The sequence below is a fragment of the Oryzias latipes genome, chromosome 17 (genome assembly GCF_053564925.1).
Source record: "Oryzias latipes strain Hd-rR chromosome 17, Olatipes_Hd-rR_3.1".
NCBI lineage: Eukaryota > Metazoa > Chordata > Actinopteri > Beloniformes > Adrianichthyidae > Oryzias > Oryzias latipes.
In genome coordinates, this window is record NC_136253.1 from 31911985 (window position 1) to 31926130 (window position 14146).

Sequence of the window (14146 nt, forward strand, 5' to 3'; positions counted from 1 at the left end):
TATTGTCAGACTAAATTTCCACCGACCGGTCTTTGAGATCTGGCGAACGATTATTGTAGTAACGCTTTGATGAAGGAGGAACAGAGATGTTGCAAGGCGAACTCTGAGCTTTTATTCTGACGCACATGACATTGTACATCGCACAGGTGTCAAAATCCTCTCCCCTTCCCACACTCATGGTGCAAAAAAGAAGTACTGTCTATTAAATAGCTTTCCTTTTTTGGGGGGAGTCAAAGGCTCCTCTTTTTTCTCCTGGCTGGGCATTTTGCCCTTGGCAAAGAAACTTTCCAAAGACGTTTGTCTTTTACTCATTTTGCTAGCTCCTGGGTTTTATTTTAGCGGTAACCTATCACGTGACTGAAGAGACCGCCTTGGCCTGCATCAAGAGTGACACAGACGGATGTAACAGAGAATCAGGCAATTTTTTCAAAATAAAACATCTTTCAAATTCAGAAATAAATAAAACGGAAGTAATGTAAGTTATTCATTCTTTCTGTGTTGCTCTGTTCTTACCAAATGACCCGGGGATTGCAGACCGCTGCTCTAAAGCACACAAAACCACCATCAATACACCTTCTAAACTGTTGGCAGAATCCAAATTGCTTCCACATTTCTTATGAAACCGTGACTACCACTCGATGATGTCATCGATAGTTGCTGGTCATCTACATTGGCGCATGGCTGCCAGCGCTCGGACAGTACATAACAACATCAATTTTATAACTTGAAAATGTCATGCAAGAACAAAAACTCATGACCCACATTTAAATGTAACTTCTGTGCTTCAGAGCACGCCCATGTGAAGAAAAGCGTTTCTCCTCTGCATCACAGCGGGACACGGATCACCCTACCGGTGGAGGGTTACCCAGCCCAAAGTCACGACAGCCCCTCTGGAGAACGCTGGTCTTTGATGGCCAGAATGTCATTTGGACAAAATGTAATTCTTTAATGCCTTTTTTCTGGGGATTTTTGGTACCTTTTGCTTGCCAGAATTGGCCACAACCGATGTCTATCCGATGTATGATGAATTTCTACAGCATCATTTAGATATCTGATAGATCTGTCCAAGCCCAGTGAGTTTATATAACTATTAAGAGTGAAAATACAGGTTTCTATTGTTCCTTTGAGAAAAAAACAAACTCTTTTCTTTTCAAACTGTTAAAGCAAAACGTTTTGAACCAGTCTTTACTTGACCTTTTTACCTACAAATTCAATTTTTCAACTGAAAGAGTTCCTACAAAGGCAGAACCTGCAGGATTACATGAGTCTCCTGCCATTTGAGTGGCAGCCATCCCTTTCACTTCACAGGAAGGAAATCTCAGCGAGGTCTCCAGGATCCACTTGCACATGTGTCTTCTCCAGGTATTTTTTTTACTTCCTGGCCTTCGTCCTTTCTAAACTGCTTGTGGAAGTGTTGCTGTCCATGTGGCCCTGTGATGCCCCGGCATCCTGTCCGTGGTGTATCCTGCCTTGCTCAATGATAACTGAGAAAAGCAGGATGTCTCATGCTTTTTTCTGCTGCTGTCTGTGTATTCTGTAAATCCCTTTATCCTACTCCTGCGTGGAAAAATCCATCACACATAAAGTTTGTTTTTGTTAGAAAATAAAAAAACATAATGGCTTTAGCACGAAAATTAAAACCACATTTGATATTTTAAACTTTTAGAGTTAGTTTTTTTAATCACAATGGAAAAATTGATAAAAGTTGAACCAAGAATTAGATGATTTATTGACCTCAAAAACACAACCTGCAAAGATCCAGTTCTTAACTACTAGTTATGGAGAAAGAGGTATTTCTGGTTGGAAACTCAGACATTTGACTTTACAGTCAAGTGGCTTGATGATGCATTGATGACAGTAGTGGGAAGGATCACGTAAAAGCTTTGTCAAAAGGAAAGTATTATATTTTCGGAGCAGGATGTGAAGTCATGCTATAAAGAGTTAAAGTAACACATGATTCACTGCATCTTTGGGCTTTAGAGAGCCTTGCTACACTGTGGAAAAAACTGACTGTTATACCCTTTCACAATAAGATTTTTGCTAAAAAAAGAACTTCTTAAAATTGAAAATATGTTTTTTTGGGGGAGCATTTTTGTCAGTTATTAAATGTATGAGGAAAATAAAATTGAAGTACAGCCATTGATCTCATTGATTTTTCTCAATTGGCCACAGATTTCTATAATAATGTTTTGCATCCATGCATTTTCCATCAATGTATCTAGTCAATATTTCTTGTATCAGTTCAATTTGGATAATAAAACACAAAGAGTCAAGCTAAAAAAGAGACTGTATTTATTTTTTAATCAGTTTAGAAAATTGCAATTTTATAAATAGATGTCATTTTACATGTCATCCTCTGCCTAACAAGTATTTTGAGACTTCAAAAAACCTTTTTTTGAGGTTTGTCAAATCTCATTTGGGCAAAAAATCTCCTTCTGGGCTCTGTCGCCTACACCACATCAGAGAGAGTAATTGTAGTCCAGACACTGATGCACTCTAGACTGGTTCTCCACACCTAACACACCATGTCATCACTGTCAGGGCTACTTGCTGAGCCATAATTAACAAAGGCTGACACAAACAACCAGGGAGATTCCTTCAAACAAACACAGCCCAGATTTGGGCTCAGTTCACTTCAAAGCAAGCATATGCAGATAACCATGCAAGCCCCAAAAGCGCCCTGCTGCCCCCTCCCATGGAGAGGGCGACTGGGGCATGCAGGGGGTGGAAGGCAGCACTGATGAGAGGACGAGAGAAGGTGCGAAGTGGCTTTTGACAAGACAGCACCTGCTGCGTCCTCACCACCAGGCAGATTCTTGCCATTTGTCTTGACTAACCAGTTTGCACTCTCTGGGGGGGATTGGTGCTGGCTGAGAAGAGGGGGTGCACAGATTGTTCGAAGAACGTGCATGTTATGGGGACACACCTACTGTCAAGCTGGTGGAACATTCCAGCTGTCTGAGGCAGCTAGCGCCTCTGCTGCTGGACGGTGACGAGTTTGCCCCGGTCACCTCTTGATTTACATCCAGTCCTGAGCTCAATGGCATGTCTGGTATTGATAATGGCATAGTAACCCCAAGATACCTCTTTCTTTCTTTCTTTTTAAAACATACATGCTTGCATTAGTGCTCATTTAAACATCAGTAAAGTCATCTCCTAATCCAATCCAAATGCTGCCTTTAAAGACTCGTCTTATCCTCCAGTATCTTCACTGTCTCTTATCAGCTTTGGTTTTCTCTGAGACTCATGACGCAGCTGGATCTGGTCTCCTGTGATCAGTCTGCTGGAATGGAGGCACTGGTGCAGACCAGACTATCTCCTGAAGTACTCAAAGACTGTGGTGAAGGCAGAGTAATGCATCAGTGACAGCGGATATTTATGGCAGAGAAGATGGTGACTACTAGCTTGGAAAGACAAACAATCTGTTTTGGGAGTGGAATTGTAAAATTCTGTTTATGAGACCCATACCAGCAAAAAAAGATTCCCTCCATATAAATAATCAGCTGCCTGCTGGGTGATGTTTGAAACTGTTCGGGGCTGTAATGGTTGAAAAACAGAGGTTGCAAAAGAAAACCTTTTTCACCATAAATAAAACATCTCAGAGGATTTCTCACTTCACTGTAGACAGTTTTGCTGTAGTGCCAACTGTTGCATCTATTTCACTCCTGTTAAACAGCCAAGAAAAGAGTTATCTACAGAAAATGCTTCTTCTTAAACATCTGATGTTGCTTTGCTTCTCTGGTTCATGCTGATACCATTTGTGGATTAAACTGTTTTTTTAAATGCGAATTAAACAATTTTTTTCTTACGAATGGCGTAGAGATGAATCTAATTGGGGTTTTTCTGACATGAATGCAAACCTTTTTTTCAACTTTTAGACAGTAAAAATCTTTTATGTAACTCTGGTAACAGACCCAAAGAACAAATGAATCACCCTGGTAGAAACAGGAAGTGACTGAGTCACTATGAGCATAAAAAACTTAATGTTTTGCTTTGTCAGCTTCATTTTTAAATTCTAAAACTCCATTTCAAAATTGCAAGAGCATTTTGTCTCGGGGCTCACCGTGCTTGTTTGGTCTGGATCAGAGATCATTTGGTCTGATAGTCTGCTTGTTTGGACAGGTGTGAAAGCTCATCTGAACAAGCAAATTGTCCCACTCTGCCAGAAAACGAGGGTCTCAATTTACTTGCAAGTGAATCTTGGTGTGGTTCACCACAGTGTGAAACTCCTGCGGGCTAAAGAATCTAAATAGAGGATTGTGGAATTGTGGATTTTGCATTCAAATAATTTTAGTTAAATCTGAAAAAGTGCAGGCAAAGCAAGACTTTAAAAATATCTCAATAGTAGTCATATGAATGACGTCTTCTTTAACATCCTCTTTTTTTTTGTACAGTTTGTAGTTCCATGACAGTTGGTGATTTATTCAGAATAAATGCTACCCAAATGTGACAGCAAACAAACACATTTCTTTCTGCAGATACCAACCAATCAAACCAAGTCCACCAGACTTTTACGCCCTAAAGCAGTGGTCCCACCATCCCACAATCCAGTACCGGAAGATTTGACACTTGCCTGAAGAAAAACCTAATTTTTTTTCTTTTTTATTTATTATCTGATTTTGAAAAAGGTTTTATATTGAAAAACTACTGTATTCTACCACCACATCCAACTCATTCTTGATTGGTGTTAAGTCACATGTCCAAGCCACTGCGCAGACCACTAACTTGTATCCCTCAAGCTGGCAAAGTTAGCAAAAAAGAAAGGTGGAAATTTTATTTTTGCAGAAAAGAGCCGGTAAGGATTTAGATTATTCCAAAATAAAAGAAATCTGCATTTAACATACGAAAACCAGGAATCTTTATATGTTGACTTAAAAGTTGGACGAGGCTGAAGCTGGCGTCTGATTTTTTTAGTTTCCACAGTTGGGAGTTAAGGGAAAATCTGTCACATTTGAAATCTAGTGCAATAATGAGGTTTAAAGCAGCTGCAGATATTTTACAGAGGATGAAGATAAACTTTACCCTCAAAGTAAAAAAGAATTGGAAGCGCAAAAACAAAAACCAAAGACAAAATAAGTCTGACGCCCACTTTATCCTCGTACAGACTGGCCAGTGAAAATATAGTCTGCCATTAAACCAGTCTATGGCCTGATAAGGATTGGGGACCACTGCCCTTTAACATCCTAAGAGTAGCCCAGAAATCAGATAATTTATCAGTTGGTAATGAGTCATCGCAACCAGAACACCTGTACTTGCAAAGAACCAACAGAAACGGGTTGCAGAATAATTTTTAAGATCTAGAATAACCCTTTATTCTTATTTATTCATTAATACAGTTTGTTACTCTGACACACAAAAATGCCCTTTTAATCCCCTACTCTTTTGCCCGATCCTTGAGGTCTAGACACCAAAATCGTTGAAATATTCCCAAAACAAACTGTCACAGCTCATCGTTGGAATCCCCTTCCTTTTCTGCTTGATAACCCAGATTAAGACGTTTTTATTAAGAGAAGCTTTTAGTTGATCTTAGTCTATGACGCTAACTTTTATCTTCATTTTTAGAGGGTTCTGTCAGTGTGTGATGTTTTAATCAGTCTGTGTGGGCTTTTGGTTTTATGCTTTTATTTTTGTAAAACACTTTTAGATTTTATTCTTTGCAAAGTTTTATAAGAATACAAATTTACTGTGAACACAAGAAAAAAACAATTTCATTACTTTAAAAAATTGTGCAAAAAAGACAAATTTACAACCATTTTAAAATATAACATAACAACTCACTGCTAAATTCAATGTGTAACATATATGCTGCAATGAAACTGTATGATCCTCTGTGAGTGCATGTCATGCAACACATGAAAATGCTGCAGCAGCAGCAATCCAGGTGATCCACACATTTTCCTTTTCCATTACAATTCCTGTGAAGCAAACGACTCCTAACCCTCCCCAGAGAAGCTGCTCTGGAGGCTCACGTCCTGTTGAGGCTTGTCAGCCGAGTACAATGCCCGTAGTCTGAATAATGTGGCTGGAAGCTAGTTTATTCAAGCACCCTTTTGTTTATGCTTCATGCTCACCTTTTCCCTCCACTGATGATCAGATACCAGGAAGAAAAAAAAAGGAGAAAAAGATCATCAATCTCTTGGCTGCGAGGGAAAATGTGCACCCTGTGTCAACAGGGATGTAATGGATGTGTTAATACTGCGTCATTTTCTTTTTTGTCTAGAAAGCGGTCAGGTTAGGCTTTTTTCTTGAAGATTTACTTTCTATATTTACCTGTGATTTAAGAGAGGTCCTTCAGTGATGGGTGTGCTCTCTCTGATGCTGCAAATTCAGCCCCAAAATTCCCCAGCATCTCCATCCAGTCAGGTGCTTTACAGGAATAGTGTCATTCTAGCACCCGAAATACAAAAAAAATAGGTATTGAAATGTTGCATTGGTGTCATAAATTAGTTTCTTAATTATTCAACGACCTCATCTTCCCGACTTTTTGCTCACACGCCTGGATAAATGATACGGAGCCTCCTGAGCCGCTGTCAGGTTTGCTGTTTTGGTGAGGCTCCGTATGCTGTTGCTGTGGAGAGGCAAAAAACGCTTAGAAATGCCTTTTGGCCAGACAGCTTTTCCCAGCTCTGATTCATCATAATTAGGTCACGGGCTCGGTCTGTTGGCCTCTTAGTGATCATCTCACCCTCATGGTCTGTACACCACTGTGCTCCACCAGCAGCCTCAGATTATTAGTATAAATGCGTTGTGCCATGAAAGGGCTGGTAGTTATCTGTTTCATTTTACGCTTTTTATTTTTCTGCAGTGGAAGTCTGAGTTGTTCAAATACTTAAATTTACTACCTGTTTATTTTTTTATTGTAATTATTTTAAAAAAGTATAAGGACATTATCCTCAAACTATCTCCCCATAAACTTCCTCTAAAGTGCTAAGCAAATTATTCAAAAACAAACAAAATGAAATAATATCTTGATTAATGCATAAAACACAGCTATACAATTAGAAACGCATCATTTTCCATCCATTTTCCTCCTTATCTTGATGTGAATAAAGATGGTCAGTTTAATTGGGGCCAAGAAGACATGCATTTGGCTCAGACAGACTGATGGGTAGTTTGTTGCCTGGTGCAGAGGCGACTGTGAAATGTTATAATCGCGCCTATGCATCTGGATCTCCTCTTGGCCTGAAGCATTCAGGAGCTGGATGGAGTTCCCTAAAAAAAGAAAAAAGAAATCCTGCGAGACACATACACCGATGTCTGCCTCCAAAGCATGCACACTCTGAGGTTACAGCTGAATCTTGTTGTTTTATAAATCCTCCAGATTTATTTCTACCTGCCTTCAAGGTTGTCGATTTGTGTTTATGTTGGGGATTAGCTTAAAAAAAGCAACATTTTTTTTTGACTCTGTTAAAAATATGCGGTTCTATAATGGTTTTTTCTATTATGAGGTCAGAGAACCTGGAAAAAAAAACTCATATATATATAAATGCATCAGGGAGATGCGGGAATGGCAAAAATAGAAGTTTACACAGTAAGTAAATTAAAAGAAAAATCAGGTACTATATCACTCAGCGCTGTTCATCAAACCTCCCTCCAGTTTTGTAACAAAAGCGATTTAGAAGCATAAGCCCTGGTCATTCAGGACCAACATGACCCACAAAAAGATAAAATTAGCCAGGAAACCAGAAGAGTCTGAGCTGGCATGTTTCACTTCCTCTGGAAAGCATCAGGCCATCTTCTCATTTAAAAAGATATTTACCTGTGGACTGCCTGGTGTGATCAGTTTGAAGAATTCCTAATCATAATTGAATCAAGGTTGAGCTTCTTAATTTGTATAGTACAGATAATGTATGTCACATGTAATCTACCAGACGTGTGTAGTTTAGTTCAACCACATACTTTTCCATCTCCAGTGCAATTAAAAAGAGCTAAATGAAACTATTCTGAACCTTAAATTTCAAAATAAAGTTTTTATTTGTATTAGAAAAATACTAGTTTCCCCATGGTGTTGCTGCTTGAAGGTGTTTTCTGCCCTCAGGCTGGTTTTTGGATAGTATGGTCAGCCTCTGATCAAAAGGTCACAGGTTAGATTTCCTGCTTTGCTGACTCATGTGTCAAAGTGTCCTTGGGCATAACACAGAACCCACATAGCTCCTGGCATGGCAGTGGAACCCCCACCAGTGTGTGAACGAATGAGTGCAAATGGGAATAAGGATGTGTCTGCAAAGCACTTTGGGCTTCAATCAAAGTACAAAACGAAAGCATAATTGACATTTTATTTTTAATTTACAGATTAAAACTGTCAGGTATCTGGAAGCTCCACATAATCCTCATTATCTATAATCTCATAGTCCATATAGAGACCCTGTGACCAAAACCCGGACGCATAGAAGATGGTGGCCGTTGACAAGGTTTATAATCTTGGACTTCATAATAGGTTATAATATGTTACAAACTTGTTTCTTTCCTGCTTTGCTTTGTAAATACAGTAACTTAAAGATTAAGCTTTGTTTATTCAACCCCTTAAAAACCTGTGATGTTGCCGGCAGCACCTAAATAACACACATTTTAGAACCTTTGACAGGATCAATGTGAATCAGCTGATTCTAAAGCAGAGAAAAGCGGCTTTTCATCTCGTCTTTGCATCGAAACGCAACACTTTACGTGCTTCCTTAAAAGACGCTTTTCTCCGTGACGAAATCAGCTGATTTGCGTCGCGTAAACGGCTGAAGAGTTAAATTAGTCGAAAGAATGTCACAGCTGGAGAAAAAGCTCTGGTGTTAAAGGGTTAAGGAGGCAAAATCAAAGCCATGACTTTTGTAGCAAAGTTGTTTCAGGTTCATCACATCTTATTGTTTAGTCCAAAACTTGTGGGAACATCACTGAGTTGAATTACAAACTAGAAAGACTAACCGAAATGCTTGAAGTACTTTTTCTAAATGCAAATAAATAACTGATACATTTATAATGTTGACTTTTGTGTGTTTGCCCAACCTAACATCACTGGACAACACAGCTCACCCCAAATATTCACAAGAACATTGACTGAACCCAAATTGCTTCGCCAGCCCTCTGGCTCCTCCTTATTTCTCCAATCGGAGGGGCATGTTGAGCTGTAGTGGTGTCCAAAAGTGCAGTAACATGGGGCTGGCCATCCCTCTGGCGGAAGGGTGATCTGCGTCACGCTTGTGGAAGAGAAACGCTTTACTTCACATAGGTGTGCTATGAAAGCACTGGCGGCTACGCGCTAACGTAGATGACCGGCGATTATTGATGACATCATCAAGCAGTAGTAATGTCCGAATTTGAAGACACAATTTTTTACATATCTCTCCGTTTGGAGGGACAAATGTAGGGGTACGGAAGCATTTCTGATTCAGCCATTGTTTTGCAGGTTTTTTGACATATTGTAATTTGGATCAAAGTTAAATAGCTTGCCATAAAAAGGGTTATAAAGATATGCCAATTATTTTTTGCCAAATAGTTCAACATTTCTGAAGATGTTTTATTCAAAAATAAAAATGTCAACGTCACAGCAGGCCGAAGCAATCATCCTCTGATGATGTTAGAAGCATTCATGCATTTTCTTCAATAACTGTCGACTTTTGGTTCTGGATTCATAGCCATGGAGATGAGCGAGTCCCTCCTTTGACAGGTAATTCCATCCACTACATTAGATTAGCTGTGTCAGACGCAGCTCTGGAGTTGAAAAAATAAAACGAGTAAACGCTCTTTAAAAAACAAAAAGTCATAATCACTTCTCAGAACAGATAATAGAATCTCTGGCTCTGTGTGCCAACAATCTGGAATCAAACCAGCGTCCTCCTGCACCTCCGATCTGATAACATTCAAAGGTCCAACAACGATATTTTATACATCAGACTGCTGTTCGGCGGTACATCATGAAAGAGGATGGAGATCATATTCCATGCCTGAAAAGTGTTGTTTCCTCAGGCACATTTAGGAGAGGAATTAGAAAGACATGACTAAATCACAAGATGAGAAGACCACTGAACCACTCTCTTCCCACAGGATTCTCACTTTACCTTCAAACACTGATCCACCTTTTTTTACTATTCAAGTCTTCTTCTTACCTTTTTGTTTTTCTCTGGACTCTGATAGTGATATTTTCAGCAATAATTCTGCTGTTTATCACAGAAAATAAATTCCGGGCTTTGGTTCAGCCCTACACTACAGTTGTTGTGATTGTGGAAGCGGTGCCTTCCAGTGTTTTGAAGCAGGCAATCATGCAGATTGTCAAATTTTATTTGACAACAATTTGACCTAATAATATTTTATCCTGGGGTAGTAATAAAGTCACTGAGGCCGAAAGCTTTACCACAATTGGACCAAAGATACCAGAGACCAATCACAGGAAAAAAAACAGCAAGCGGGACCACGTTACCCCCTCATTAATACATCAGTTTATGTTTCAATATGTCTTGTACGAAGGGATTGAGGGTGTGTGTGCTTTCCAATGCTTATTTTTTGTGCAGGTCTTTGTTTTTGCTTTTGGTTTTTAAGTTAAAAAAATGTTTTATAGCACTTTCAAAAGTTGTTTTTAAATAAATAATGATCTGATTGGATTAATCAGCTGATTTGAAACAACGTTTTGTGGAAACCTCAAATCTTTTTAATCACTAAATACAAGCCTTTCCAAAAATGTGAAAATACTAGTGGAATAAACTTTTACATTGCTTTCCCGCCCCCAATAAAGCTACGTTTACATGTGACTCTCGATCAAAACCATGCGAAAAGCGTGTTCTTGATTGTTCTTTAGTATGATGGTGTTCACACCGGACTGTCGTTACCTGATACTAGCCCCTTTCCGCCACCTAATTTGGCTTTTAATGGCTATTCAATGGATTCACGTTCTGTACAAAGAGCCCGAAAATGATTGTAGAAACTTGCGTAGCGACGTGTAAATGCAAGTTTTGACCGAGCGAGTTACGCGTGTTTACATAGACTTTTCATTGAAAGTGGTTGCATGAGCGTTGCCGTGGGCGGTGAACAGCCCTTGACAGTCACTTTTCAATCATAGCACCATGAGTTTGTTTATAAGCACCTTTGAGGGCAAACGAGAGCAAAGAAACATCAAAATATTAGAATCCACAATCCCGTGAGTTATTCCACCTGCAAGGTTGGACCATTTTACATTGGTATTGACAGGAATACAAGTCACAGTGGTAACTCGGTGTACTGAGTCTGTGTCTAAACCTGCCTCGTTCATACTATACTTGACATGCACAGAGAGAATTCAGCGTAATTTACATACTGAAAGCATAAAAAACTAAGCCATGAATTCAGACAAAAATCAAACGTGCCAAGCAAACGCACCTGAAGTTAGCCGATTCTGTTTTCAAATCAGCTCATTTGAAAACATTTTTCAAACAATTTAGAACAAATACGTTTTCTACACTCACCCCAGAGATCATCGCTGATCAAACTTTTTTTTGTGCAACTTTTATGCGACAACAGACAAATGTGGAAATTCTTGTCTCAGTTCTGACATACTCGTGTCGGACTGTGGTCGAAGTGCAACCAACACCATAGCTGCTCAGGTCACTTCGATTGTATTTTCTGAATTGCTCTTGTGTATAATTTATCCACCCCTAAGGATGAAATCACGATGAGTTGTCATGGCAACGGTACAAACAACAACTCAAATCTGGCTGGCCAGGCTTTTTGTTGTGGCAACTGTTGTGCTGTTGCGTTTGTAATAATGCAGCTGCTGACATGAGGAACAGTCAAGCTCATCAGAGCAGCTCTCCAAATCCAGCTTCATTTGGTGCTTTTGGTAAAGAAAAGCGAGCTAAATGCTGCAAAGACCAGCTGCTACCTCATCAGCAAAACAAACTCAACCCATGTCCACAGAGATGTCCTGTATGTTCATGAACAGATAAACAACCTGTGCTGTGGATGAGAACATGAAATCAGGAAGTCAAAAGAAATCCAAAAGACAGCGGAGAATATCTGATACTGAGATCCACTTAGTGTTAAAAATGTTTTTAAAAAAAAGTCCAATCTCCTGAATTAAAGCATGTAACGTGTGCTTTTCTTCCAAATATTAAATGAAATAATTGCACAAAATACAACAAAATAAGACAAAATAAAAAATATTGTCTTTCAGTGCTGAGAAACTCGTAATTGAGATTTATGTTGAGGCTTAACTGGATTTAAATCCCATTTTTGAGTATTGTAAATAATATCAGACAGTTAAAAAATATTCTATAACACTACAAAGATATTCCTGCTTTTGTGTAACCTTACTGATTCTGAGATCAAATAAAAATACTAAAAAAGAACACAAAACAAATACAGTCTGTCAATGCTGATAAACTTATATCTTAGATGTTTGTGGGCTAAGTTTCTGGTCTTTAGAGACTCACTTTGAAGAAAATCTTGTTTTAAAAAAAACATATATTTTTGTGGCACTTTTCTGATGATGTAGGACATTTATTGAGAAACTTTAAAGGAAAAATTGCATTTCTGCGTATTTCATATTGTCGTGACTCAGGAGTAGATGAAAAAAAAAAACTTATTTGTGACGTAGAAAGAACGCTGGGCGGGCCAAAAGACATTGGTTTCTCCATGCCAACAGTCCCCGCCCACAACTCAGAGGTGAATTTCTAATGAACTCTTGTCGCTCTGCACAAACTATGTTCTAGAAAACAACACAGGTTTACCGATTATGGCTTAAAACCTCATAATCACAAGTAAAACTTTGGAAATAGCTCAAAAGATGATCACAGTGGGTCTTTAACAAAACAGGTTTATTTTTTTTATTTTTTCCGTTTAAATGTCAAACAGGTGATGTAATTTAAGTGTTAAACAAAAAGGACATCTTCCAGTTAACGAAGTCATTTGTAGCTTCAAAGAATTGCGTTGTTCACAGAAACCTTCTCCCACAGCAGCAGTCATGAGGCTTCAGTGGACCAAACTTCCATGTCATCACATGATTCTTCACAAATGTCCTCAATTAGATGCAACTACACTAAGAAACATTTGTGTGGTTCATGATCTTTAACACAGTAACATCAACCTTCTCTTCATCCTATTAAAAGCATTTTTATTGTGTTAAAGTATCATTAAAAAAATAATTTTTGCTTTTTCCATCCGGTTTTTAGGTCAATAAAAGCAAAATTGAATGCTATATTCAAATCTGATCTAAAGAAAGGAAAAAAAATGATGGAATAACTGTCTTTGGCGATGTGGCGGATCCATTGACTGCTAAACATCCCCTCTAGGAGTGAATGGGAATGTCGTCATCCCCTCTATAGGACTTGGCAATCAGTGCCTCACTCAGACTGAGGAACCTCAGAGTTCAGTGTTAGTTTGGTTTGTTCCACTGAACGGTCATGAAGGAATCAAACTTCCTGAATCCTCCTGAAGTTAGAAGACCTTTATATTTGAGGTTCAATATTTATGTTTCTCAAAGTAATGTGTACAGTTGGACTTTATTTAACTTTACATGTAATATCTCAAATAATTTGATAAAATAACAAAGAAAGTGAAAAATTTGTTTAAAAAATGCATAAATTCAATCATGATTTAACAAGTAATTACAATTTTATGGATTTCTTGATTGGTTTGTTTCAGGAAAATTAAAAAAGGGGGGAGGGGTATACTATTAAAATCAAAATACATATCAAGTATTTTCAAGATATGAATTCATAAATTGATTTTAAAGTTGAATATAAGAAAATGACATGATGTTGACATTATAATGGCTTGAAAGTGAGTAGGAAAAGGCAAATTAACACAATCCAACCCCTATTATGTTATAATGATCTTTTTTTTAAATTCATTTAGTCCTAGATTCTAGTTCAATTAGTTTGTTTGATACTTTTTTTGCCCAGGTGGAGATTATTTTTCCATGGCTAAAATACATTAAGATAAGTTGTTTTTAATGTATACTATTTATTTCTATAACACTTTACAATGCCAAAGTGCTTTAAAATAACAACAAAAACAAACAAACAAAAAATAGGCAAATATTTTAATATATTAGTATTAGGCTTGTGTTTAACCTGAGCTTGTTAAATGTGTTGCAACTTGTGTGTCATGATCTATTCTAGTAAAACAAGATATTTAAACATATAAAAAACTAAAGAGAAATGTTTGTTTTACATTTAACGGTCATTTC

General features: G+C 38.1%; 1 long non-coding RNA gene across 1 annotated transcript; it reads right to left on the minus strand.

The window, feature by feature from the left end:
- Positions 1-5547: 5547 nt before the first annotated feature.
- On the minus strand, positions 5548-11777 carry LOC110016912 (uncharacterized). The gene is made up of 4 exons (XR_002292223.3): positions 11424-11777; positions 6468-6568; positions 6271-6387; positions 5548-6083 (listed from the first exon to the last, which is right to left on the minus strand). It is a non-coding gene; the product is annotated as an uncharacterized LOC110016912 (long non-coding RNA).
- Positions 11778-14146: the final 2369 nt, after the last annotated feature.